This window comes from Corvus brachyrhynchos, unplaced genomic scaffold, assembly GCF_000691975.1.
Source record: "Corvus brachyrhynchos isolate BGI_N302 unplaced genomic scaffold, ASM69197v1 scaffold142, whole genome shotgun sequence".
Classification (NCBI taxonomy): domain Eukaryota; kingdom Metazoa; phylum Chordata; class Aves; order Passeriformes; family Corvidae; genus Corvus; species Corvus brachyrhynchos.
Genome location: NW_008237226.1, coordinates 7,037,114 through 7,064,765, shown reverse-complemented (window position 1 = coordinate 7,064,765; position 27,652 = coordinate 7,037,114).

The following is a 27,652-nucleotide window of genomic DNA, read 5'->3' as shown; positions in this document are numbered from 1 at the left end:
TGTTTTAATTTGCTTGTGTGCATGGAAGACTTTAACATGCTGATGAGATAAGGAACGGAAACCTCATGAGGTTCAACAACAGTAATCACAAATTCCTGCATCTCTCCTAAATGCAAGGTTCAGACAACTAGCTGAAATTTATGATTCTTTTTTTTTTTAATTAGTTTGTACTAGCCAATATACAGCAGGTCTAACACAATATGTACACGAAAGGTTCTGCTTCATGCCCTCCAGGAAAGTTCAGAAACGTACTTTGATTCTTCCATTAAATGTTATGTACATTTCAGACAAGTTGTAAGGGTCAAATGAGAATAGAGACTGCTGAGCAAGTCAAAATTAGATCTTTCAGTACAGGGAAATACAGAGAGACATTTGCCCTCATATATCAATCCTCTTCTTTGAGAATATTGATGTAGGATGCTTCCTATATGAGTCATTCTAAATAAATGCGGGAAAAGATTATGTAGCTGAAGAACAGAGTGGAATACTGTTAATTACAGGTGGACCTGATAACAACACATAAAATTAAACTTGACTGACACTTCCCATTAAAAATCTGGTATTAAGTTGCTTATATCTTTGTCAAGTTTTGCTCCTATGTGTTGAAATTTGTTGCAGCAGGTGCTTGCCTCAGGCTTATTTTTTCCTCTTCTTTTGTAAAGCTCTGTGATAGGTCAATTGTTTCCAAATACAGGACTAGAGAGATTATGTCAGTATAAGACACACAAGTCTATAGTTACAAAATTCTACCACCTTTTTTTTTGTGAAATATACTTGAAAGAACTGTAGAGAATGAACCATCCAGTTATCTTAAAAATCTGTCCAAATCTTGAGAACTACTAGATCCCTAAAAATTTCAGCCTGCGTATTCATATAGATGATTACTATACTTAGGCAGCTAAAGCCTCTGAGAGCTCTTTCTTGGCTGAATCTGCAAAATCTTTTTACAATTCCCATGAGCCAACATCCCAAGTATTCTCCGCATTATACATGTTCTTATCTGTGCCAAGCTGATGGAATATTCTGGTGTGTTTAACTGGTATTAGATATTTTAGATTTTGTGCCAAAAAGAGACTCAAAGTTTCAGCTCTTGAAATGAATATGATCAAAATATATTACATTCTACATACTTCATTCAACTACTTCAGAAGGATGTTTTGGTTTTGCCCCCAGGTGTACTAACTTCTGCTTACTTTCCTTTATTTATGTTTTGGATTAAAGCTTTTCTGGAGATTTGAAGTGCAGAGAGGAATCTATCATTTCAGTCCAAGCATACCCTAGTCCTTAAAGATCTAAATACACTTGGCATTTTTGGCTTCTTAACAGCTCTGAGTTTCCTTATAGAAGCATGACACAAGATAGCAAACTTGAAAAATGGTTTCCAGGAAATGTTTTCTGTGGATTTCCATGCATCTGGATCCGTTGTAAAGTCCAGGGACACTGGTGGACTTTGTGTTTTATGTAGTGAATCACAAAGTTGCCTCTATTTTCAGCTGGAGATTTTCCAGTGCTAAAGTATCGCTAAGTACTTTTCCCTGTGCCCTCTATTTGTATGGTGTCTTGCTGCATTCTCACAGCTTGTAGCTTTTCATTCCTCATTTCAAATGGCACATTTTACCATTTGAGTCTGGGGGAGGAGGAGGAAAACTTGACCTTTGGCTCTAATGCAGAGAGCATAGTTGGAACAGTATTCAAAAAAACCTCTCTACCCTTTGGGGTATACATGTTTCTTCTGATTTATTGAACTGTTGTGACAATGTAATGAATTTCAGTCCAAGAAATGCCACAACCATCAGCACGGTCATCTGAGACTCCTGCAATGGATGAGCTGTTTTGTTGGGTCCCACATTATTGTTTGAGCTTCTCAGGCAGAAAACGAAAAATGTTGTGAGACTTGCTTGTGGATACATGGAAAGTTATGGTGGAAGATGTAATTATTTGCTTTAATAAAAGAAAGAATAAATTGAGACTTAAAAAAACAACCAACTTGCTTGTGAAAAGCAGATGATGGTAAATTTCACCATTCAATGTCACTTAGCTAAACATTAGGGGCACCTTCTCTTTCTTAAGATTTTCTTTCAGGTCTTCATATGGTCCTTTTACCTTTCCTAATTGATCGGCATCTCCACAATATGTTATCTTTATTCTAAATATGTTTTAAAATACTGAATGCAATTTTTTTTTTGTAACCCTGCTCTTTTTTTTGTTTCCCCAGAGGTATGGTCTGATAATGGTGCAGGTGCAATAGCATCTGGATACAAATAAATATTGAATAAACTTTAGCCAAAGAGTTAAGAGAAGGTTTAGAACAAAGCAATGATATTCTAATTCTGCCAGAATCTGAAAAAATGGGAAAAAACAATCTCTCTAGTTTTACTGGGGAGCATTTTTCACATATGATGAAGTGACTACTATTTATGAGGTTCTTTTAAGTCCTATGTTCCTAAGGAAAAAAAATAAAGAAAGCAAATACTAAAAGTATTCCTCAAGATGAGATTTCAAACAATTCTGGATTGGTAAAAATTCTTATATCTGTGCACTGGAAAATCACAGTCTGATTTTGAGAAACATTAATATGTTGTGTTTATTTTTCTTTAAACATAATATTTGGATTCTAAATTTGAAAGAAGATAAATTTAACAAGACATAGCATTTTGTTTTTACTTCTGAATAATCACTAGTTTTGGGGTGTAAAGACTTTCATCACCATTGTTTCCACTGAGCCCTGAATTGGTTTGGTCAGTACTGATATATTAGCAATTTTCACTGGAGGAAGATCTAATCATGATCTTGAAAGTTGATGCACAGACAGGAATGGAAGGCTTAATGACTTGTTTTCAGGCTTTTCTGTTGTGTGTGGTTGGGCAAGGTCACCAAAAATGCAAATTTTATGGGTTTTTTCTGTTTTTAGTATCTGGAGAAGATATTTTCCCTTTGTCTTAGGCATTTAGTGTGAGTTTAGTCTGTTCATTCTTTTCTTGAGTGAGCCTATCAAAGCTGCTTGTTAATTTGCCTCTTCAGGAAATTCCTTATCATAGACTGACAGATGTGAATGGTTGGCCTAAATGGTTTGTTATAGTCTCATTTTCAAGGGAAGTCCCGATTTTTGGTCCTGACACCACTACTGAAGAAAGAAATTGAATTCTTCACCTTCATCTCTGTCAACCAACCTGAACAAACACAGTTATTGAGCTCCTTAATGCATAATCTTGCCGGATTTCCACTGTTAAACTCTGACCTTTGAGAGCCAGGTCACAGATCTTCTACTTATATTTAATCTTTACTAAAGCCAAGGCTTACAACTGATTTGATACTTCTTCATATCTTGTAATCAAACGGATTAGCTGCTCACTTTCTTTCCCATTTCACTTCTCATAAAGAAAGGTTATTGTATTCTGTTGTTTATGTATCAAAGAATTCCAAAGACTCTCCTCTTCCTTTTCTTATATCTAGCCCTGCCTCTCAAGGAACTGACAATGCATTTAGTCTGCTTAGCCTGCTTAGTCTTTTTTATTTGATTTGCATTTTGAGTAAAATCTTTACAAGACTCTACTTGGATATTTCCCTATGGATTTACTATCAATTTAAGGCATCCTCAATATCAAATTCATTAGCTATTCATTCACTGATCATAATGAATTAATTTGGTAGAAATCTGACTGTCATTTTGACTTACATAAGAGAGTCACTGTAACTTATCTTGGTTAAACATTCATTAATCCGCAGACACAGAATGTTGCTAGAGTTTACACAAAGTGAATCTGTAATGCTTTCCTGATTTTCAGTTCACTGCTTAGGTGTGAATCTTTTGGACTAATTTTGAAAACACTAATATTTAACCTTTAATCTGGTATTTTTAGAGTTTAATTGGCTACCAATATATTTTTATTCTTTCTCATCAGAAGCACAAAAGGTTAACATATTCCAGTCAAAAGTTGATGCAGCCTGAATTCCCACCTCTGAGATTCAATTTTACCTTACTAATTCTGTTAGACTTCTGGGACAGTAGTGAATAAGCTTTTGGGGAGTGTTTAGCAGGTTAGCATTATGAATGAAAGGATTACTTAAAAGAGAAGAAAAAGCTCTCCACCTAAATAAACTCGTAAAAGAAAATGGTTAATCCAGGAGTAGGACAGAATATTTCTTCAAGTTCTCTGTTTCCAGGATTTCATTGATGGTAGACAAAAGAGTTCTGAAAGATGTGATCACAGCACACTGCTATGAGAAGTGTTACATTTTTCATGTAACTTCTGAGAGTCCAGGATTTGTGCTACAAGTGCCATAGTCCTTAGTGCTACTTAGTACCTTATATGAATCACAGGCTGTCTTTGTAATCCAGCTTCTCCTTGCTAGTTGTTCTCTATCCTGAAAGAAAAAAATACTACATGCTGTTTAAATGCACATTTTCCTGTGCTGTGCATTGTGGTGTTTTCTAGGTCATTTCAAAAAAGAAGGAGCTTTTCCAAATGGTTATCTTGCTGAAAAGTGATAGCTGAACATTACCAAGGCTAAGAGATAAAACGTCTTGTACAGAAGCTCCTTTCAAGCTCCACAGAGAGAACTTCTTACAGGGTATATAAAACAGTTGCTGTTTTCTAAACAGAGCTTAAGTTTCCATAGACACCTGGAAGTACTCCTGTAATTAATAGCAACCCAGACTTCCTGAGAAATACTGTTTGTGAGAGAAAACAGTGTGAACTCTTTAGTGAGGCAACAATTACTTAACCAAAAGATCAGGTAAATAACTTCTCTCTGGCAGAGGCATTAATTTATCAGAAAATTTAGGTGAGCAGATGGGAATGGGAAAAGTGTGCCATAATATGGGACCATAAAATGAAAACTCTCACTCTTCAGAGGTAATGAGCTTTTTGTGGCACATTACTAAAAAAATCAGTCTATGCTTGAGTGAAAGAAGCAGATCAGAGAGAAAGAAACACTATTCAGTGAGGAAAGAGAGGGAATGAATTTTCAGAAACCAAGTCAGGTAAACTGTGAGAGTAACCTTTCTGTTGAAAACAAAATTCCTCTGTTGAGTAAAGTTTATTTCAAGGAAAGAGCATATTGATGGATTTTTAAACTCAAATATGATTGCATATCTTGAGACATGTGTACATAGGTCCAGAAATGATGAAAAAATATACGTAAAAATTTTTCCTTCCTCTCCAAGGACCCCAAAGCAGCAGTTTTGGAGGTTACAGTGATGTCTTTCTATCATCTCTGTACCCCATATTAGGAAAACTATTATGACATCTAATATGAAAAAAAAATAAAATAAAATGTTGCCCAAGGTGGCAAGTCCTTGGACCATGTCTCTGTCTTGACCACAGAATCATCTTTTTAAGACCATGGAACTTAAATGGTTGAACTACCAAAATAGACCAGAGAGAATAATTTTCTTTTGCAAAGAACCCCCATAATCCCTACCATGGTGATTACATTTCAAAGTGGAATGAGTCATTGGAGACTAATCTTTTTTAAGAAAGGTGTGCAGAAGAATACTACTGATTCATAGAGTCATATCTAGGCTACTGAGACAAATCTGGAATTAAAGAAAAGATACGCTCAGATTTATTTATGCATAAAACTGTCTATGAATAGAAAAACTTTTTATGTTCAGTGTAATGGAATAGGAATCCATTCAGCTATAAACTGGGTGGAGGAGCAGTTTCTGGGAACTATACATGCAAAAAATAAAAGAGGATATCTGGTCAGTGCAGGTCTGGAAGTATTTTCCAGCTTCCCAAAAATTCAACCTATCAATGTCTCCTGCAATGTTTACCTCTTCAGTGCTAGTATTTGATGTTAATTTCAGGTTCATGAAACTGTCCCCTTACTTTTTTCCTCTGAGATATAGGCCTTTGCTCATGCAATCATTTTTCTATCCAACCATTTACAGTTTCCTTTACATCAGGTCCTGAGTTTGTTCAGTTATTTCTTATGAGGAATATTTATGTTTTCATTAACATGAAGGATATTCATGGGACTTTACAGACAAATTAGATAGGTCTCTGCTAGAAGAAGTTACTCATGGCTAGAATTTACAGTTTTTCACAATAGAATAAAAATCTTACTGAGGTTATGGAAAAAAGCAAAATTTAAATAATAATCTGGCAGAAAATGTGTCAAAGTGACAAGTACATTAAAGCATTCTTAATTTTAGGATGAATCTTTTCAAAATAATATGTTAATACTTACAGCAAATTATTACAGAATTTAAAAGACTTTCTTATTTGCCTTATGGGCCATGTTTGTAATCTCAGTAATCTTTCAGTACACCATAACTTTTATAATAAATGAATAGGCCTAATTTATAAAAACTCCGTCTCCATCAATAACCCTAAAGGCAGATATCCCTCTAACCTGCATGTTCTCTCACATTTCAGTGAAGCTGTCTATTCTCTTTATTATTTCATCTACCTATCTGAGTACAATATCCCAATCTGGAAAAGACCAGAAGCAAATGTGGTATGTCATAATGTGGCTCTAAAACGTTTGAAGTTTTAATATAGGGCTTCATCTTTTCACCTTTTCTTCTTAAAAATCGTTATGGCCACCCCAAAAGCATGATTGAAGTAGAGAGTAAAACTAATGTTCAGGAAAAGAGTATGCAGTATAATTATATCTTACTTATATTCCATTATATTCTATTTGTCAAATTTTTGCTGGGTACTAATAGAAGTCTTTCTGCCTTCTTGCATTTAAAAAATATCTTCAAGTTTAAGATGAAATCTTCAAATCAAAAATAAAAATTTAAATTGAAAAATTGAAACATTAGAAAATGTTTAAATGGGACATTTTTCCTTCCCCATCTTGGTTCCCCCTCGTTAATCAAATTCGGTCAGAATTCTCCCTAAGCTTCTGTAAAGTTTCAAAGCATCTTCTAAAAAAATGTTCATCAAATTCATACCTCAAACCTTTATCTCTTGGTGTGAACATTTGAGAAGAAGAGTCATTAGCCAGTGTTACAAACTTCTTACAAACGTTACAAAAAATGTTACAAACGTCTTACATGCTGTGAAATCTTGATATTGATGAAGCAAAACTCAATCTTACTAGACCAAAAAATCCAAAAACATAAACAAAAAAAATTATTTTTTATCATTAATAAATGTGTTAACAAAGCCATATACAGTCAAAATGCCTTTCAAAGAGAAGTCTCTAGAAAAGAGTATTTTAAAACAAAGGGAATATGCAGTTTTAATGCACATTACTTTCTATTTTGTCTTAAAAAACATATGTTTTTCTTATTATACAGGATATCTTCTGTCTTCTATATAGAAACAGTTTGAATGCATGAGCTATTTTCTCATCTTTTCAATAAAATTTTGATGAATATATTTTAAAATATTTCATTTTTTAAAATGAGGGGGGAAGAACTGTCAGTGTGTAGAAAACCAAAATGATGGTTCCTGTGATCCTCTTTAATAACATGAGGCATACATGAATTATATATGTTGACAAAAATAATACCTTTTTTAAAAATGCTAATTTTAAAAGTGGGATTTTTTTTAATTTCTTTTATCAGTACTTTGGTTTTATGCATGAGCAATAGAAAATATCATGCCTGGATTCATTACCACATTAGGAAATATCACACAAAAAATGCAATAAACTCAGGAAATATGAAGAATACAGTTCACTAAAGCTCTTGAAAGAGAATTTGGGTAGAATTGGTCTTCTTAAAGTTGCATAAATATAATGCACCCTGCGCAGTAACAGTTAACAGAGAACTGCAGAAAATCAGTGCTCCAACCATGTGCTCTTCCCTGTAGGTTTTGATATATTTAATTTGTAAATAAGAAAAAAATTCTATGTATTGCAAATGTCTCTGTCTTTACACTCTACAAACAGTAGTAAGTAATAATATTATTTCATTTTTTTCCTGAAAATAAAATTAATTCTTGGAAAGAATCCAAAGATTTGTAGAGATAACCTATGGAAGTACTTGTGGTTTTTCCTTCTTGAAAGACTGTGTTGTTCTTTATCCTTTTCTTTTTTGCCTTATTTTATACTTCTTTTTTATTATTATTAATGGATTGAAACTTTCTGATAAGCCTTGCAGTGTAAAAGGGATAAATAAAGCTGGGAGCAGGATAGAAATTCAAGGATGGTATGACAGACATACAATGAGCAATGTATGTATTGTGGGATGTAGAGAGAAGCACAGACTCACAGAAAATATGAGATGGGACCTGAAGAGAGCATTTCATCTGTTAACTTGCCGCAGGGTAGGACCAACCATATTTAAGTTATTGCCAATAATTATTTGGGTAATGATAGAGATTCTAAAATCTCCCTAGGCAACCTATTTTACTGCTTATCTCTTCTCCCCATTAGCATTTTTTTTAAATGTATAACTTAAATCTCCCTTGATAACATTTAAGCCCATTAAGTCTTGTTCTATGCATAGTAGACAATGTCTTTGCAAAAATCACTTAAGACTCTTGTCAGTGTTGTTCTCTCTTGAATAAACTCCAAGCCCCTATGATTTTCCTTTTGCATGATTCTTTCTGACATTTTGAATATTTCTATTCCTCCACTAACTCTTTTTTTTCTTTTCAAATGATTACGAAACTTACTGCCAGAATTTGAATGTAAGTACTCCAGCTGAGCCCTTACAGTTCAAGGATTCCTTTCTGTGTCTTATAGAATAAGCTGCTGTCAGAGTTCAGAAGACCATGGCTGCAGCTTGTACTTGATAGACAGTACTTGTGAGATTGTTTATCTGCAAATCAGCTTTATACTTGCAGTAAGTGGGATATTGTTCATCATAAATTATTCTGTATGCAGGCAAATAACATCAGTTCTTGCTTTCAGTCTAGGGGCTTGGAACCCTGGACTTCTAAACCCAAATGTGAAAACTGTGCTCATAGAGAGTGACAAATACCTTTATGTCTCACAATGTCATGTCTGCCCTCTCACGGAACTCTGTTATGGTTTCACTCGTGCTCTGCTCTGCTCTGCCTGTGATTTCCTATCTCTGCATCCTGCAATCAAAATGTTTAACCAGGTTATATTTCGCTAACAGAATTTCTCACTCATTATGTTCAGGTTCATCTTATTTTTTGTAAAATTCTAAATCCAATCGTGTACTCAAACATGATATTTCTTCCAGCTTAATGCTGTCTTCTCATGGTGATAGTAATGAGGCAATGTGCACACTCTATAGATGTAACCATCGAATAACATCAAACACAGACATACCCTTGCAGAAACCTACTGAGTGATTCTTTCAGAGGCATCTTCCAATGCATCTTTTACTCTGTGAGTACTTTTCCCAACATGTTTTTCCCTATCCAAGTAAAGTTTCATCTAGGCTGTCTTGTCCACTTAGCTATAGAATGCCATAAAAATAGTGCCTTCTAAGTAAACCAGCTCTTACTCAAATCAAGAAATATAACAACTGCTTCATGATTCTTATTGGAAATAAAAATTAGTCCAATTTAGTCAATATGACTTCTTACTGAAGATTCCACATTGGCTGTTACTCGAATCTTCTGTTCCCTTTATATTCATAGCAAATCGTGCCATGGGAAAGTCAGCCATTTATTTTGAAAGAGTTACTCTTAGGCTGTTTTAGTCTGAAATTCCCTTTTAGGAATTTCATTATAACCATTTTTATTCTCTTTAACAACGGACTCAATGTTAGACTGTTCCTCAAACTGTAATAGTGCCAGTTGTATGCCACTAGTGTTTTGAAATTTAACAACAGCAAGTGCTGGATTCTCCAACTCAGACCTGGTAATATGGGTTATATATACCAACGAGGGGACAAGAGGCTGGATGGTAACCAAGGTGGTGAAAAGTCTCAAGGGCAAGTCTAAACAAGGAGTGTTTAGTTTTAGGTAGTCCTGCAAGGAGCTGAGAGTTGGATTTGGTGATTCTTATGGGTCCCTATTGGAACCCTGAGTTCTGAGAACTTCAGCCTTTCAGTGCTGACGGACAGTGATCCTCAGAAGCACACTGCATTTGACCTGAGTCCTTGGGAAAGGCTTCCCAAATTGTGTGATAATACTGATGTTGTTGCTGTCTAATTAAAAGTTATATCACTGGGTGGAATATGTAGAGATGCAGAAAAATTAGGTTTATAGGATATATGTAACAATATGGAGGATTTTGGGTGTGGATTAGCTCTTCTTTTCTCCTTCTTCTTCACAAATCTGGGTGTTCTGGTACTGGGTCAAAAAACCCACAGTGTGGATCATGAATAGTTAGTTAGTAGATTATAAGTAAAAACAAATTAGTTGGCATTCCATAGTTGGGTAATTTGGACCTTAAAAGGCCTTGGAAGTTAGAACTCATGACCATTTTCACCTTGTTAACTGGGAGGCACACTCTGTGCAGCTGTATTACAGATAAGATATAATAAACATATCAGTCCAAAGATAAACTCCCGGTCTCCTGTATTTTAATTCGAACTCTGAGTAAAAGAACTCACAAAACAAAGGCAAAGAAGAAAAGAAACAATAAAAGAGAAAATTAACAATTGGCACCCAACGTGCGAGGACTGAGTTGGAAACGGAGAAAAATAATAGGTCCCTTTCAACTTGCGATATTCTATGAATCTATGAAATAATTGTCAAATGCCCTGAGAGCCGTCTAAACACCTCAGCTCAAGTTTCTTAGAATATGAGAAATCTGAAATCATCAACCACACAGCAATTTGTTCTAAGCTAAGGTTCCATGTCTCTGATGTTTTTATTAACGAATGATCTCTTTCCATTTCAGGGAACTGTTAAGCAGGAAAGCATCTGACATTTCTGTTCTCCTGGTTCAGGAAAGGATAAGTTCTACCTGCAGTTTTCCTCCAACAATTAGGCATCTTGTAAAGTGATTCTTCTCATGACAATTCTGTCATTTGCTAAATGCAACTCCTTTTCTTCCTCATACTTCACAATTTTGACTTCTGACTTTTTTTTCAAATTTGTCCCAACTACTTTTTCTGATTTTCATCTTCTACATTCTTGCTTCTTAATCTTCAGTAGATCAGAGTTCCTATGCACCAGTATAGTCTATTATTGCTATAAAAAAATTAAACTAAATAAAACAATTAAAAATATAGTGATATTTTCAGAATCCCCTCTAAAAGTTTATATAAGTAATATGAGATCACCTTTATCTCTGAGAATCTGCAGAAGACAGGGAATCTTCTGATGTAGAAATACAATACTTTTCTTTCCATTAGGTCTGTCGAAGGTATATGAACAGATAGACTTTGAGATTAAAGTGATAGACTTTGAGATTAAAGTTCCACTTATATATAAACACATATCTATATGCCTATAGATTTTTTAGAGTCTCAGTGTTTACAAGAAGCCAGGTTTTGTAAATCAGAATGTGAGCAACTCCAGAAAAAAAGCAATTACTGGTCAGGGACCAATATAGTTTAAGGTATTTTTAGTTATATAATGACACATCAATGTAATGGTCCTGAAAGGTGCTGCTATTGCAAAGTAAATAAAAGCATTAGATTTTAAGAAAATCAGGTTATTCCTGCTTTTTTTCTGCTGTTTTGTGACTAGAAGAATCAAATAATTTAATCCAAACTCAAACAAAATAGGAAAATTATGGATTGATATCAGGATATGTCTTTATTTCACTTTTCTTTCCACACTAAAATAGGACTCTTAATAGAGTTGTTCATGTTCAGGAGACAAAATATATGTGCTTCAATTATTTCCTGTAAGATTTCTGTGTTTCCATATGTCCTATATGTTATGAGTAAAAGGTTCAATAGAAAGCTATTTTTTTTCTTACAATAATTAGCTCTATATAATTAAATATGAGCCACAGAGCCACATTTTCCTACAGTAACATATTTGCTATCTATACATTAGTCATGCTAAGGGGTGCTTAAAAGGCTTTGGATGTTATCTCACAAAGATAAATTATGGAACTTTAAATTAGCTGGGAGTTTGAGGGTAAGATAAGAAATATCACCAGAAATTAGAGTAGCTTCAGAAAACAGGTCTCATGGGAAAAAATGTCTTTCCTGAAAGAAATCACGAATTTCAACAAATGCTAAATATCTGGCTTTTTGAAATTGAAAACCTGGCACAGTTAAACTTTGAATGCGAATTTTTTATTATGTTAGAAGACTTTTGCACTCACTGTTTGCTCAGGTGATATATAAGGTGTTTGAAACCCATATTATCCAGCTCTTTTTCTTTTTCCTCCTTTTAATCTGAGAATCCATCTGCAAAACCTCATCTTGCAACCATGGATTTTACCTACCAAATACCTTTATTAAGATTCCTTTATCTCTTTCCCAAATTTCCTAGGCAGATATTCATAATCATATATGATGCAGCACATGCTCAAAGATTCTGGTGTGTTGAAGATGTATTTAGACCTCCTTTACACAAAATGCACATACTTGGACAAGCAAATTTTTTTAAAATGGAGGTACACAATATCACTAATCAATCGATTTTAAAAGGTGCCATCAGAGAGACGACAAAAGAGAAGATAAACTGAGAAAATTCACATATTTCCCAAATATAATCAAAACTAAAAAGGCACCTTCTCTTCTCAAAACCTAAACATAAAAAAAAAAAACCCAAACTACTGGTTTTCTTTTGCTGTGTTTGTGTGTTAAAAATGTGGAGCCCTACCGCTGGATGACTGAAGGAAAGTTAGTTTTGTGATTATCTTTTGATGAACTAGAAATTTCTTTCCCATCAACTTTTGACCTAGTCCAGTGGGCTTTTTGGCATTGAAAACATTTGAAGTCGATTCTCTTTGCTTTTAATTATTGTCTTTGTTGCAGAAATATTGCATGAGTGCAAGCACCCGTGAAGTTTAAGATACGTGTGCACAAAGAGTTGGCTTGCTATTTTCTACCACCTTTACACAGTGCTGGACCATTGTTAAAGATGCAACAAATCACTTGAAAGCAAATTTCAAGGTCAAACTGGAGGATTGGAAGGAAATAGGCCTGCTCACATACTCTGTGGAAATAAATATTTCCACAGAATATAGATGGATAGTGAAGGAGAGAAGCTATGAAACACCTAATAGGGCATAGCTGTGTATAGAGAAACTGCTACATTCAAGTGTAACTAAAATGTCAGTGTTAGTCATACCAAGCTTCCTCATTTTTCTTTCTTTGATAGCATTTTTTGTAAGAGAACTAGATCTGTATTGTCTGCCTGTTGTAGGGTAGGAAGTAATTTACAATAGCAAGAAATAAAAAGCTATAAAATGTGTTATTAAAGTTACTTCTAGTTTTTCCAGCTACAGTCAAGTTTTATGGACAAGATTCTTTTCAGACTCGTATATTGCGCTAAGTGCTGAAAGGCTTTGGCCTGTTCATGTAACCACAAGCAGAGGTGAGAAAATTTTTAGTGTGCTGATTCTGCTTCCATTTAAAAGAATGACCCAGAACTATGTTCGAAATCAACAGAACACAGCTCATTACTGCACTCTTCACACACTTCTACCCACCTACACCTGTGCACAAGCGCAAACATATTCCCTCTTTCCTTGTGTTGAAGGTGGGTATTTAAGATGTGTTGCATTGAGATAAGTGCACATCTCCCTACACAAATTTTAGTAAGGATAAGTATCGGGATCCCATTGCCCATTATTCCATTTGGGAGACTTCTCATATGTATCTCTCTTATTTCAAAGTATTTCCTGTAGAGATCCATTATCCAGTGGTGTTCAGATTCATAGAACCATTAAGGTTCAACTTCCGAGCAAACACCACCATTGTCAACTAAACCATAACACCAAGTGCCATGTCCAGTCATTTTTTGACACTTCCAGGGATGGTGATTTCCAACACTTAACCACCCTTACAGTGAAAAACTTCCTCCTGATGTCCAACCCAAACCTACCCTGGCTTGAGGCCATTTCCACTTGTCCTGTCATGATTCATGAGAGGAGAGGAGAAGAAGCCTGTGTCATTGTTGCAGCTCATTTGGTATTAACCTTCGTTTGCAAGCTCAGGACAGTTGCCTTCCACATGGTATGAATTTGTTTGTTCTTTATGCTGTGTTCTGTTATTGTGTTGACTGTGCATTTTAAGCCTTCTTACCCATATGGTGCCATCTTTGAATAATACATCGGTGTGCCTCACTTCAAAGATTTACCACGTCTATAAATCATTTGAAACACTGTTCAGGCTGATGATGTATGTGAGTAATACATCATCACAAGGTGCTGAGATGATATATTACTCTGAAGATGGTGCTGTAAAGAAAGAAAACCTGGACTACATTCAGTTACCTACCACACTCAATTTTAAAAGGAGCCGTCCCTAATGGAGATACTCTTATTTCTTGACTGCATGTCACCACCACTCTCAGAGGAGTTTAGTAAAACCTCCTGTACCTTTTCCAGAAGAGAGATTCCATGAGATGACCAGTCTCTATTACAGTTCGAATTATTACAAATTCTAGATTTTTTTTTTTTTTATTTTTGGTTTCGTTTCCAAAAATCTATTTTGGATATTTGTTTTGCAAGTTTTTAAAGACAGTCTAATTTAAATTAGAGAAAAGAAATGGAAATATATATCAAAATCAAAGGAAGAATAATAGATATAGAAAACTGAAGAATCTTTAGTGTATATGGTCACATAAGGGTTGATGAAAAACAAAAAGGTGGTCTGTGATGAATGTTGGATGAATATCCATCAAGTGAAAAATCATCCTCTTAGTTGCAAAATAGTAGAAGCACTTTATGTCAGAACTTTTAGTTTCATTCCACATACCAACAATCTAAATTTAAGTAAAGAAACCCATATAGAGATATTTAAATAATTAGGGCTTTAGTTCCATAATTATTGAAAATAGAAAACAAAACCAAGCAATATTATTTTCTTTAATTTGGAAAAAAACCTCCAAAAACCACACTCCCCCAACACACACAAACACACACAAATCAGACTAAAACAAACCCCAAGATATTCTGAGTAAGAAGAAAATCACAACAGTTTAAATGAAATATGGTATTTGTGTTTCATCCAAATTAGCATGTCTTATTCAGTTTTTCTAGAGTTGAGGGCTTTTTTTCTTATCTTGTTTGAACTTGATCTAGAGAAGCATTGGATTCAAATTAATATTAGCAAAAAACCATTTCAATTTAAAGAGCAAAAATATAAAAAGCGTCTGTTGGAAATCAATCCACAAGTTCAACATTTGTCTTTTTTCAAATTAGGGAAGATTCTTGAGTAATGCAAGGAACATTTTGTCTAGAAAAGCAGCCAGATTTGTAGACATCATTCTTCAAAGAAAACTGGATGGCTCATTGCAAGCTTGGTGAAATAGCACTGTTTAGGGAAGTGCTGCTTCTTGTGCTTCCATCGGGCAGGCTAGTTTGTGTCATAGAGCAGCAAAAAGAAAACTTACAAGAAAAATCACGAATGCTTACACTTTTGATACATTGGACTAGATACTTGACTTTGATGAAGCCCTTCTCAAAACCTATGCCTGTGAATGATGAGCCCTGCAGTTTGGTTGAATATCACCATTTATCAAACAGGAAATGAAGAAAAGTAAGAACAACTATATTGAATTAATACAAATGAAATTACGGAAAGTGATACAGGGATAACAGCATCACTGAAACTCTAAAATCTACAAATATGAAATTGCATAATTGTTCTACTGACATAAAATTAATAACTTGGGAGAAGAAAACAAATCAGAAGACATAATAATTTAAAGAAACCTAACAGGCATTATAAAATAATAAGGTGCTACATTGCTGTTTATTGTGATAAAGACAACTCTTCTTTAGACTGCAGAACTTGGCTGAACAGGTTTTATTGATTTTGAATCCTTCTTACCATTGAGAAAGACCTCCAAATATAATTTATTTAGAAGAGAGATGTGAAAACTAAACACTTATATTTTAAGTTGTATTCTATTAATGTTCCTAAAACTTTCTACTTTTCTTTTCCCAGAAAAAATATCAAGAAGATCAAAAGATCAAAGAGGAACTACTATGACCATTTTATTCCATTGTGAATCAAATGGTCTGAGCAGTTCTCTGTGACGCAGAGAAATTTAAAGTGTTTTTCCAATGTAGACAGATCACAAAGGTCAAAAATTTGATATATGTGTGTTCTAAAACAGTGAAAAAAAGGTGAAGTTTACTGAAACCAATAAAACCCCAGCATAAAAGGAGATTCCTGAGGAGTTTCTTTTTGTAGCTAAATAAGTGGTTTTGATATATGGATGATAGCATAAGCTGTAAACAGTTCAATTGATTTAATAAATAAAAAAATAAATTAGTAATAAGCATTATTTTGATGACAGCTTGATCACAAAAAGGCAAATGGGATTATTTGTCAAGCTTCTGAAAAGTTCACAAATACAAGGCTTAGTGAAAGCAAGTAAGTCCTTTACTAATATATAAATTCTTCTATGGGCATGAAAATTACAGCAGCAATGAAGAAGGAATACAACTGAGCTTATAAGTGGCCTCCAAAATTCTGAGTAGCTGATAGATATTTTTTGTTACTAGTAAGCCAAAGAAAAAGTAGTTCAAAGTATAAATTATTAATCATTCTGAAGTTAAAAAATAAATATATATAGTTGACTGATTACAAAGTAAGAGTTAGTCCTGTTGCTGGAGCAGGCAATGATTTGTCCTGGTTTGAGACAAAATTCAGAGGAACGTCCAAAATGAATGTCCTCTGATAGAAGGCAGGTTTCAGTCCCCCCTCCCCCACCAGGTTCAGAAAGAATTTTCCTCGGAGGAAAGTGAAAGGGAAAAAAACTATTTATTTAACAGACACAATGTACAATGGGAGAAGAATAATGCTAAATAATACAACCTCTCCCTGTGGGGAGAACCTGGTAAGATTTTAGAGTCCTTTCTTTGGGTGTGGTCTCTCTCTCTCTCGCTTCTTCAGAGCTGGGTCGGCCTGGGCCCCCTCTGGGCCTCGGTGGAAAGTTCTGAACAGTTCCAGAAGAGAAGAAGAAAAAGCCAAAACCCGAGGGAGAAAAAAAGTTTAACTCTCCGTTTCTCTCTGGAGAAATAGAGCTGAAAGCTGGCTGAAAAGCAGCAAAGGGTGCTTCCTTCGCTCTTGCTGCCACAGAAGTGCACAGAGAGATAGAGTGACCTTGGAGCACAAACTGCTTTGAAAAGTTCATCTGGCTTTTTTTTTTCTTTCTCTCACACACAGTTTTAAAGACGCAGAAAGGCACAGGAATCATGTCTGGGCATAGAGTGGTGATAGGGGATACACATCATAAAGTCACCCCAAAACATGATTAAATAGCTGTTAGACAAATGGGTGGTAATCATAATTCTTATTTGCAAAATGTTCCAAGTTCTTTCTGTTAATTCTACCATTGTATCAGTTATATGGTTGGGGCTTCTCAAATATATAATCATATTTGAGCCATAATCATATATATAAGCCATAATATAATAAAATAATAAGAAGAAATGACTGATTCTTCCAATTTTTATCCAGAGCTCCCCTCAGAATTAATATCTTCTGTCTCTTGAGAAGAAATAAATATATATACATAGGAAAACAGGGCATTTCATTTATGACATAATGAGAAATCAGACAAGCTCTCTGAAAGGGTGAGAGAGTATTAAGAAATTACCAGAGAGCAAATAAATTACTGAAATCCTGTTGGATCTCCATTGATCTCTGTGCAAAAGCCAGTAATAATGATATTGGATCCATCTTTTACTGCTGTCAATTTACTGTATTTCAATCAGAGATAACAGAGCTGAACCAACATCTAACATTAGATCAGTGGAGTGAGGTTCTGTGGGAGAGCTACAAATGCAAACAAGCAAGAGAATTTATGAACTGAATGAAGCAATTATCTCTACTGAGAACAGTGGCATTAGGGAACCAATGATTTCACATATTTGATTTTATGTACCTTCTACTGCATTGCTTAGGGAAAAGTAATCTTGTTTCACATTGAAGACAATGAGGCAATTTTTTCCTAATATCCTACATAAAACCATAAAATTTGTGATTATGGTATTTGTGGATCCTTAAGCAATCAATTTAGCTTATGCAGTCTGAGCATAAAGATGACTAATAAGAGGTAGAACTTCTGGTTTAAGCACTAAGTACTCAATAACATATTGTAGAGATCTGATTTTATTGGATGCATTAGATGTACTTTGCAGGACTTTACAAGTACTAGTATTTGACGAGTTCCCTTAAAGAGGAAATGAATCTTTAAATTTACCCACTTCCTTTACTCATTGGCAAAATTTCTAGCACAATATCTTTACATAAAAAGATCATACAGAAAGTAAAATCTGTTTTAGGACAATGAATATATGATTTCTTAATGAAAAAAACCCTAGATTAATTTATTAAATATCCAGCTTTGAAAGAGCAAAAACATATATGATTGCAACTCTGTGTTTCTGGAGTGAAGCTTGCATTTAGAGAGGTGCCCATTCATACTGAACAGCAACATCTTAAGTAAAAGTAATGCTGTTGCACCTATGCTGGACTAAAGCAGTAAGTGAGAAAATGGTTTGTATGGTGAGGAAATTCTTTAGAGCATCTGATTTTCCTAAGAAAAACAAACAAGCTCTCAGGTGAAGAATCAGGTGTGGTGGGGGATGTATGTAGCTGATAGCTGTCTAAAGCCACACACCAGCTGAAGGTATAGTCAGATGTCCAGGTATCCAAAACCTGTTGGGACATAGCCTAGTTTTCATAGCTACTGAAAACACGATGGGTGCTTTCTATGGATGGCCAGGAAGTCTACCAAGCCCTTTAGAGCACCATATGTGCTTACCTGTATTGGGTTATTCCTATTAAACAAAATCTGCCTATTATTTGTCGCTCTTCAAGAACAAAACTGGACATTGTGAAGACTAGATTTGCTCTCAGATTTTGTGGAGAAACTATGGGCTAATCATCATGTCATATAAATTACCAAAGTGGCTTTGATTGAGTGTGGGTTCTACAAAAGTTGTCAGAAGCAGGACGATTTTTCCTAACACTTGACCTTGGGGTTAGAAAACATAAATCAGAATTATATATTGGTAATATGATTGTTAAAGGTTTGACATTTATATTTTGTACAATAAGAAAATATCAATAAGCAAAAAGTTTAAAAGAGCTATTTGTCTTTGAATTTAGACAAGTCAATACAAAAGAAGAGACTAGAAGGTGCTCACATGATTTTTAGAACTGTATTTTTTTACAGTAATTAAGCAATTTGAGTGTTGAATGTTTGGATATGTGCACAAAGGCATGCGTATGTGTTGTGAAAATGTGCATTTTCCAAGGAATTTCATTGTTCTTAGTTTGATTCATCATTTAACTCTTTTCCCGAGTGCACTAGTTTTACCATTTCCCAGAGGGGCATTTCACTTAATTTCCTTTTGGATTAGCTGCTGCTCTGAGTTTGAATTTAAAGTTTAAAGGAACCATTTGATTTTAATAACTTTTATGTGTAGTGCTCCATTGAGTTTGGATTTTAGCACAGAACACTACTTTTCCATAAGGTGATTTTTAGCAAATCCCTGTGTGTAAAAGAAAGATAAACACGCATCAGTGATTTTGTTACTGAAATTAAATTATTGGATTTTTACATTAGAATATGTTTTGAACACAGAAAAGCATGAAGAAACTGTTTTCTCATGTTGGTCATAGACACTTTTCTAACACTCCAAAACTTGAAATAAGCCTGTGTGTTTCCTTCAATCTCAGAGAATATTAAAATGCCATGGTCTTATATATATATATATAGTCTGTTCAGGAAAGCAGTCCTTCTTCAAAGACACTGTTAAGCCAAATTCTTAAACAGTAACCACCTCCTGAGATTTTGAACTCTTAGATAAATATTTATTTGATTATGATTACCTACTTACTTGAAATTCCACACCCCACCAAATCTTCCTGTCCTTACGTTTGTCTCTCTCCATTCCACTCATTGCAACTAGCTGTAAGGCTCAAGGTTGCTTTAAAGCAGAGTCCAGGCAATATTAAGCACTGATTGCATGCCCATTCATACTGTTTGTGTTTTTTTCTCTTGCCACTTCCAAGTATGAATTAAATACAGTCAACTATAGATCTTGGTAAACCAGGAGATGGCTGTGCACCTTTTGAAATATCATTCTATTAGAAAGGCTTCAGTCTCCATCAAAGTTGAGGAAATATTCCCTTACTATTCACAAGATAAAAACAAGAAGACAAGTTTCTCCTTTCTTCCAAAGGAAAGATAATCCCATATTTTTAGGAGACTTTTTTGCGGTTTCTTTTCGTGGGTTGTTTTCTTTTTGTTGGGTTTTTTGCTCTTTGTTGTGTCAGTGGCCACTCTTGTTCTTGATCATTTCCCTTACTCATTCAGAGAAGCTGCAACCTGTGACATGGGTGTCACAGAGGATCTTCATAGGTCCTGACTTCTGTGTGGACACTAAGGGAGGCTCTTGACTGAACTATTTGATTTAGAAATTTTGGAAAGAAACATAAAATCTTATCCTTTTGAAATTGCATCTTTTTATCAGAAGACCATCTCTCAGACAGAAAAAATCACTTTTACAGGTACATAAAGTGTTATACATAACACATCCAACACATGTAAAATCTAAAATTTCAACCAGTGTGCCACCTTCTGTTCTCTCTAGGGGAACAGGTCTAGGAGAAATTGGAATCAAAATGAGTTCTGTTGGCCACAGATGTACAGTATTTTGAGACACAGTGGGACATTATATGAATCAGTGTAGACATGTTATTGACATACTAACATACTAACCTGCAGGCTTGCAGGATGGGTCTGCAGTCACACTCTGTTTTTTTTAATTGATTTAAAGGGGAGATTTTAGCAGTGCCAGCACCAGTTTAATGCTATCAGTAAGTTAAACTAAAATGTAGGCTTGGAGCTTGGTTTTGCATTACTGTAAAATTGTGCAGTTCAGGAAAGCAATAGCAAATCATACAATTTCTTTCAAGGTAGAAAGAATGCAATGAGGAAGAGAAGATGCCAGTACTATGAAGAGACTTAAATTGTAACTGGCTGATGTTCAACTGTAACTGAACATATTTTTCACAAGTCATTACTCACAGTGGGATGTGCTACAGTTTTCTGTACCAGTTTTTCCCACTACTTATAAACTCACTTTCTGGATTCATACTTCCCTACTGAAATTGATACCAGCATTATTTAATTTCAGCTATTTTAGATGACAGAGACATAAAAAAGTGGAAAATTATGGTGAAACATAAAAATTTCCCTTCTTAACTAATGGAGGTAAACCAGTTCTTCTGGTCTCTGAAGATAATGTTTTAAAACTGTAAGAATTCAAAATGGCCCTGTTGATGTTCATGACAATGAAATAATTAATCACTGTGATTTTTAGGACACTGGTCCCTAAAGAAAAATAATTCATGCATTGAGAATAAATAAGCATTTTAAAGACTTTTCTCTGTATCAGAGAATTAGCATAAGTTTAAAGTGCATCATTGTTTAAGATGTGATTTTCCTGTAACAAAGCTCACTGAGTAATTCTTGTGTACGTGAGGGAGATTTCCTTTGCTGAAAAGTAAGGTCTTTCTCCTTCAAAACATCACTGCTTCTTTCAATGTCTTACACTTTGCTAGCTGGAAATCTTGTCTGCACTCTAACCTTGGTGCTCAAAGGAGTATGGTAGTTTTCTAGGAAGCACAGTTTGCTAAGAGAGTATTTGTCTTTGGAAATGTGTTTTTGTGTCACGTAACAAGGAGCAGTACTATTTGCCCTCTCCCTGTTTCCACTTCTACTCACTTCTGTTCATCATCTACCTAAAATTCAAAAAACATCCCTGATTTTAAAGAATGGATACTATACAGAAATTTCTAAAAGGCCATTAAAACTATCTTTATACTCCTCAAAAAATGTATTCAAATGAAAATAAGTTATCACAATAATAATCTTTACACAAAACCATCGGAAAAATTCCATTAGCCCCTCAAGAGAGAATATGACACTAGGAGGCATAGTGTTGTAAGATACGTTAAAATAAAATGCAGACTCAGAAATTCACTTTTATCTGTACTGGTTCATACCTCCCAAGTGTTCTTCTAGCACAGTGTGAATAGTCTCAGATATTTATGATAATTTTCTATAGGTTATATTCTTCTATTCCACTCTTTATCCATAAAAGTGGAATAAATTTAAAGAACTTTTAAAACACCTCTCTGGTAAATTCTGCTAATACTTCTGAACAAAATTCACCTCTAATATACAGGGCATCAGCACTTTAAGAGTACATGGATATTAATTTTAAGGAAATAAATATTTGGATAAAAAACACAGGAAATAGTCTACTAAAGTTACTAATGCAACTGAATATTAAGCAGAATAAATGTATTATTACGATCAATCCTAAAAATGAAGGGAGAAAAAAATTTCAAAAAACCCCAGATAAATAACATGAATCAAGGTCAATCTTATGAATTTTTGATTAAAAGAATATTTAGTTCAGGTCTTATCTCTCAGCACTAAATAAAAGGTAAATAAAATTTGTTAGATTTCTTTTTATTTGCAGGACCCTTCACTATATAATTCTTTGTCTTTAAAATTTATCTGATGCAAGAGCAAGCCAATTCAAAGCTAGTATTGGAGGCTGGATTTAATGAAACTCTGCTTTTAGCTTAGCTCATCCTCCCCTCAGGATCCTGAGCTATACCTGGACTTCTCTGACTGCAGAATATAATATAACAAAGAAGATGAATTTGAAAATTGCTTTTATTTTTCACATGCTTTCCATGTTCTAAGAGATATTATTCTTGTGTGTTTTTTTAACACCATTGCTGTTCAGCATGAAGTTGTCCTCAAGAACAGTAGGGGCATTTGAGGTCTACCATATTGTTTTATAATATGCACTGGATCCTTTTGTCTTTCGATGGCACCCATGAGACCCCATAATGCCAAACAACAGAAGATATTTTTTTTGGTAGCATCTGGCTTCTTGGCTCGCTCCCCAGATAATATTGGCAGCTTTGCATTTGCTTTCAGAGCTGTCATGTATTTCACTTCCTGATAGGCTGTTAGTATTACCTTGGCCTTTTGGATGTGATCATTTAACTTATGCTTGTTTCTTACAACTGTTTATCAGTAGCTTAAAAAACTTCAACACAAGTGTATTCAAAAGTATGTGAAGAAGCAGTCCAAATTGCTATTTGTACAAATGAAACATTCCATTTTCTTAAAATAAAAATGTGCATGTGAAATGGATCCATTGTTTCATACTATGTGACTTCATTTTGCCATTAGAAATCAAGTTTCAAAATCTATTTGCAAAACCGCAGATTGAAACTAGCCCTATGTTATTTACATCAAAGATTTAGGAAACGACATGAAGGTGAATCCCATAGTGGATGACAGGAAACCCACTAAGTCAATCACGTGTCCGTTTTTCTAAGTTCATGCAGAAATTGGATCAAAAGAACACTTCACTATCCTTTGGGCAAAGGCTTGGCACTTAGCTGCAGCCCTATTCAGGGTCCCTGTAGGGTCTGCTTCTCTGCTGGAACCACTGAACCTGGAAAGAATCCAGGCAGTGACACTTTGAAGCAAGCATATTTGCTCAGCCTGTGATCACATCATAAACAGAATAGGCTGTGAATGCCAGCATACCAGAATGTTGTTGGAGAGAAACATATGGGTGGAAATACTAATTCACTAATGTCAAAATTTACTGCTCTGACATTTTTAGAATAAAATAATTCTCTTTTTCATGGCAGATCATTCCATTTATATTGGGGTTTGGGGCATAGATACATCCTCCCTCTCCCCCCAGAGTTAGATTAATAATTTGTTTATCAAAAATTCATTGGAGGAAACTAATAAAATAAAATAATTGCAGTGAAATCCCCTGGTTGCACCAAATCAATAAGGAAATTAATAAATCCAATTTTTTTTCTTAAGTAAATGTATTTAAAGGAGATCCTTCGTGTTTTCCCTTTTGTTTTGAAATTAGATCACAATCTCAGTTTTTATGAAGTACAATTAAATAGTTAAAACTGCAAAACCTTAAACTAAAAATAACAGGAAAAAGGAATAAAACATTTATTAGAATTTCCAGTATATTCACAGTTCTACTCAAAAGTAGTTTCTTCCAGTGAAGTGAAATAACTACTGGGTAGTCTCTGAAAAGGAAGAGGTTTCCAAAATATTATGTGTGGTGGCCGGTGAGCCTACCATATAAGGGACAAAGAGAGTCCCCTGGTGAGACAGTTCCTGGTATCAGAGATCCTCCCCAAGTTAGGGTGAACAGAAAAAGCTTCCTCCAGGATGCTTTGCCCTGCTATGTTAATGTACCCCAGTTCTGCTCCCCTGGTTGGCCCGTGGCCCCTCCACCCACTTGCTACCTTATATGTCCCACGCCCTAGAAAGTTCTCCACTCCAGGTTCACCCCATTGGCCTTTGCCCCTCACCTCTCCCCCAGAGCTTCCCCACTGGCTCCCATTCCCTAGTCCCACCTTTGTACCGCCCTCATGCCCTCAGATCATTGGTCCCTAGTGGTCGCCCCCTTCCCGTACTTAAACGTGGACCCTTCATTGTCTTTTTTCTTTGTCCCTGCATCCCTTTAAGGTGTGGCTGCAATAAACCTCTGTCCATGGAACTCTATACAGAGACCCTTCCTGCCTCTTTGCTGTCGACCCATATTACTGAAGCGACCCGTGCGTGTGTGCGTGCACGCGTGTGTGAGTGTGTGGCTGATCCTGCCGAGCGGCTTTGCTAATGAGACGCTTTTGGAAGGTCGCTGCATCAGGCTCCAGCACTGCAAAGCCATGCGTGGAAAGCAACAATTGTGCTTTTAAGAACAGGACACATTAACTGACAGCTCAGTTCCACTATTTTGCTGAATGACTGAAGATTTGGCACTGCTTAATTTTTTTTTTCTTTCATTCTTAGACTCTTTTACAAATATGCTTAAGAAACACTAGCAGCCATGTAATAGACTCTTCTTATTTCAGCACCTGGTCTAAAATTCTTACTGTTGGGACTATGCATTCAACATAAGGAAAGAATTTATCCTTTATCTTGGCAGCAGTCTACTGATTATACATATAAACATTTAAAATTATCAAAAACTAAATTTGAAATTTTGTCCTTAATAGTTCACTATCCCAATGTACTTACCTTAAAATGATTGGTACCTTGTAAATCTGAGAATTCAGTTGATGCATTTGGATATTCAATGCCATGATACTCAATTAAAATGAGGTGAAATTTTCATATATGTACCAGAATGATGACCATATGCTTTTAATAATTTTTTCTGCAGCTCTTTGAAAACCTGTCAGTAACTTGCCTTACCAACTTTACCTTTATTTTACAGTCTAACGTTTAACTAACATAAAGTGAAACCAACTTTGATATAGTCCAACAGTCTGTGCCTCTAGAATTTGTCTTGCAGATAAATTGGTAAACCACAGCACTCCACATGTCAACAATTTTGCTCTCCAGTGAAAAGGACACAAAAACTACCCCTGCCTGCAAGCTGGCCCTAAAGCTCTGGAACACCTTAGCTTTTACTGTAAAGCATTTTGTGAGTGACTTCTTTTCTGAAAGAAGACTTGCAAAGATTTCAGTTGGTTCTTACTGTAACTGCCTGCTATGACATGAACTGACAGCTAAAATAGAAAAGCAGTTTGTGGTATCTTAAAACTCCAACACTAAGACCAAATATTCATTAGGAAAAACTTCTTGCCATCTACAGGATAAAGTTGCTGAAATGACTTTGAGCAATTACTGAAGGAATCAGAATGAAATAAATACACCCCTGGAGAGAATGTGCTGGTGATATCATTAACCAATATTTATTAAAGATAACTTTACCGGAGTTCAGTCAAACCTTCACTATTTGAGAATAAAGAATATGAAAAACATGCAGTGAAGTTGGCAAGAATTGAAGTGTGAAGTCTTTAGTTTACATTTTGACATCTGCTTTTTTAATTCTCTTTTAGTAGTCCCTAAAAATCAATACCATGCAGACACGAAATTAATTGATAGGTTTTCTTAAAGTTGAAAACAGCAAAATTTAATGGTTATTTCACCCACCTACTTAGTGTCAGTTTTAACTTAACAATTTAAGATGAAAGTGAAATTATTGAACACTAAAATGAAGCCTCTTGGGAGACTCATTTTGAATTGTGTCCTTAATCTCTTGGATGACCTGAAAAAATTTTAAACTCGAACTTACAGAGAAAGAAGGGAAGGCATAGCTGGAAAGAAGGTATCTTAGTTTCTCCTAGTTTTAACTTAAATACAGAATTAAATTACAAAGCATTATTTATTTACACAAATTCCAAGAGGCTATGCAAATCTAGATGCATAATCAGAAGTAAGAGAGAGGTGGAATACATTTTTGAGTTCCCATTCCTCAACTAGTAATTCAGGCTGGATAAACTAGAAAAACAATCTGATCTTCTTTTATTATCAATTTTAAAGATTTTTGTTTGTCCTCCCCAGATGGTGTGCAATAACACAAGATAGCAGTGAAAAGTCAGAGTTCGATAAATGTTATCCCCAGGAATTCTGAGATTCCGCAGAATTTTGGTCTAGTAGAAAATATTAATTTATATTTCTAAGGTACTGTGATGCAGCTACCATTGATAAGTGCTAATTTCTTAATGGAGACAACCATCTTTGGATGTATATGTGTGTTATATAGAAGCAAAACCCTAATTCTAAGTTTTAATTGATTTATAAAACCAGGTAATATCGTAAACTATGTATTTATCATTAGTATGGCAAATCATTTTTCATTCGACTTAGGAAACAAAGCACATACATAAGGTGTATCAACATTTAATATAATTTAGAAGTTCTGTACAATAACAAAAAAATATAAAAGAGGAGGCTCCAGTACTCATAAAGCTCAAGTGACAGTTGTAAATAACCTTTCCCAGATGTACTTCAGCAAAAAAGGCAGTCAGAAAACTAATACATATACGCCTGCAGAGTGGCATTGGATATAATGTATTTTCGGAGAAACCATCAAACTTTTCTTGCCTATTAACTCATTTTCAATGTCAGCTTTCACCCCTGAGATTTTTTCAGCTGTGTTGTTAAATATTGAGTGTAGGAGCTTAACATGGCAATATTAGCAGATATTAGCTACGGTGTTGCTTGTGGGTGAAGCTTTATTGTGTGTTGAAAAAAACATCTAAGATGAGCAAAGTTGTGATATCAGCCCCTTACAGTACAGTCTAACTACATAAAATGAAATGAAAACCTTTGAAGGCAGAATAAAAAGGCACAATACTGAATACTAAATAGTTCTCATGGGATACAGAAGTAATGCAGGTTTTTGCATTGATAGCAAACAGCAGGAGACTGCCAAGGCTTAGGTGCCTGAGGGCCAGAAAAGCTTAGTTATAACTTTATCCAGATTAGCTTCCCAAGATTTGTGTAAGCGGCATCCATAAAATGTATTGGAAAAATTGTTGGAAAACAATGATCATTTTATGAAGTGAGGAAAAGCTTCACATTATTTTTTCTGTAACATATTGTTTTTATTACAGGATTATCTATCCACTGCCTTGCTTGCTTTTGTTTTGCTCTTTATTCTGCTAAAATATGTGCACATTCACCTACTAGTGGGTTTGTGCTGCCTGGAGACTACACTGGAACCAAATTTACCTTGACTGGGAATGGTAGGGAAACTTGCTTTCAGCTGAAGTCTGGGAATACACATTATTTGGTTCTAAAAA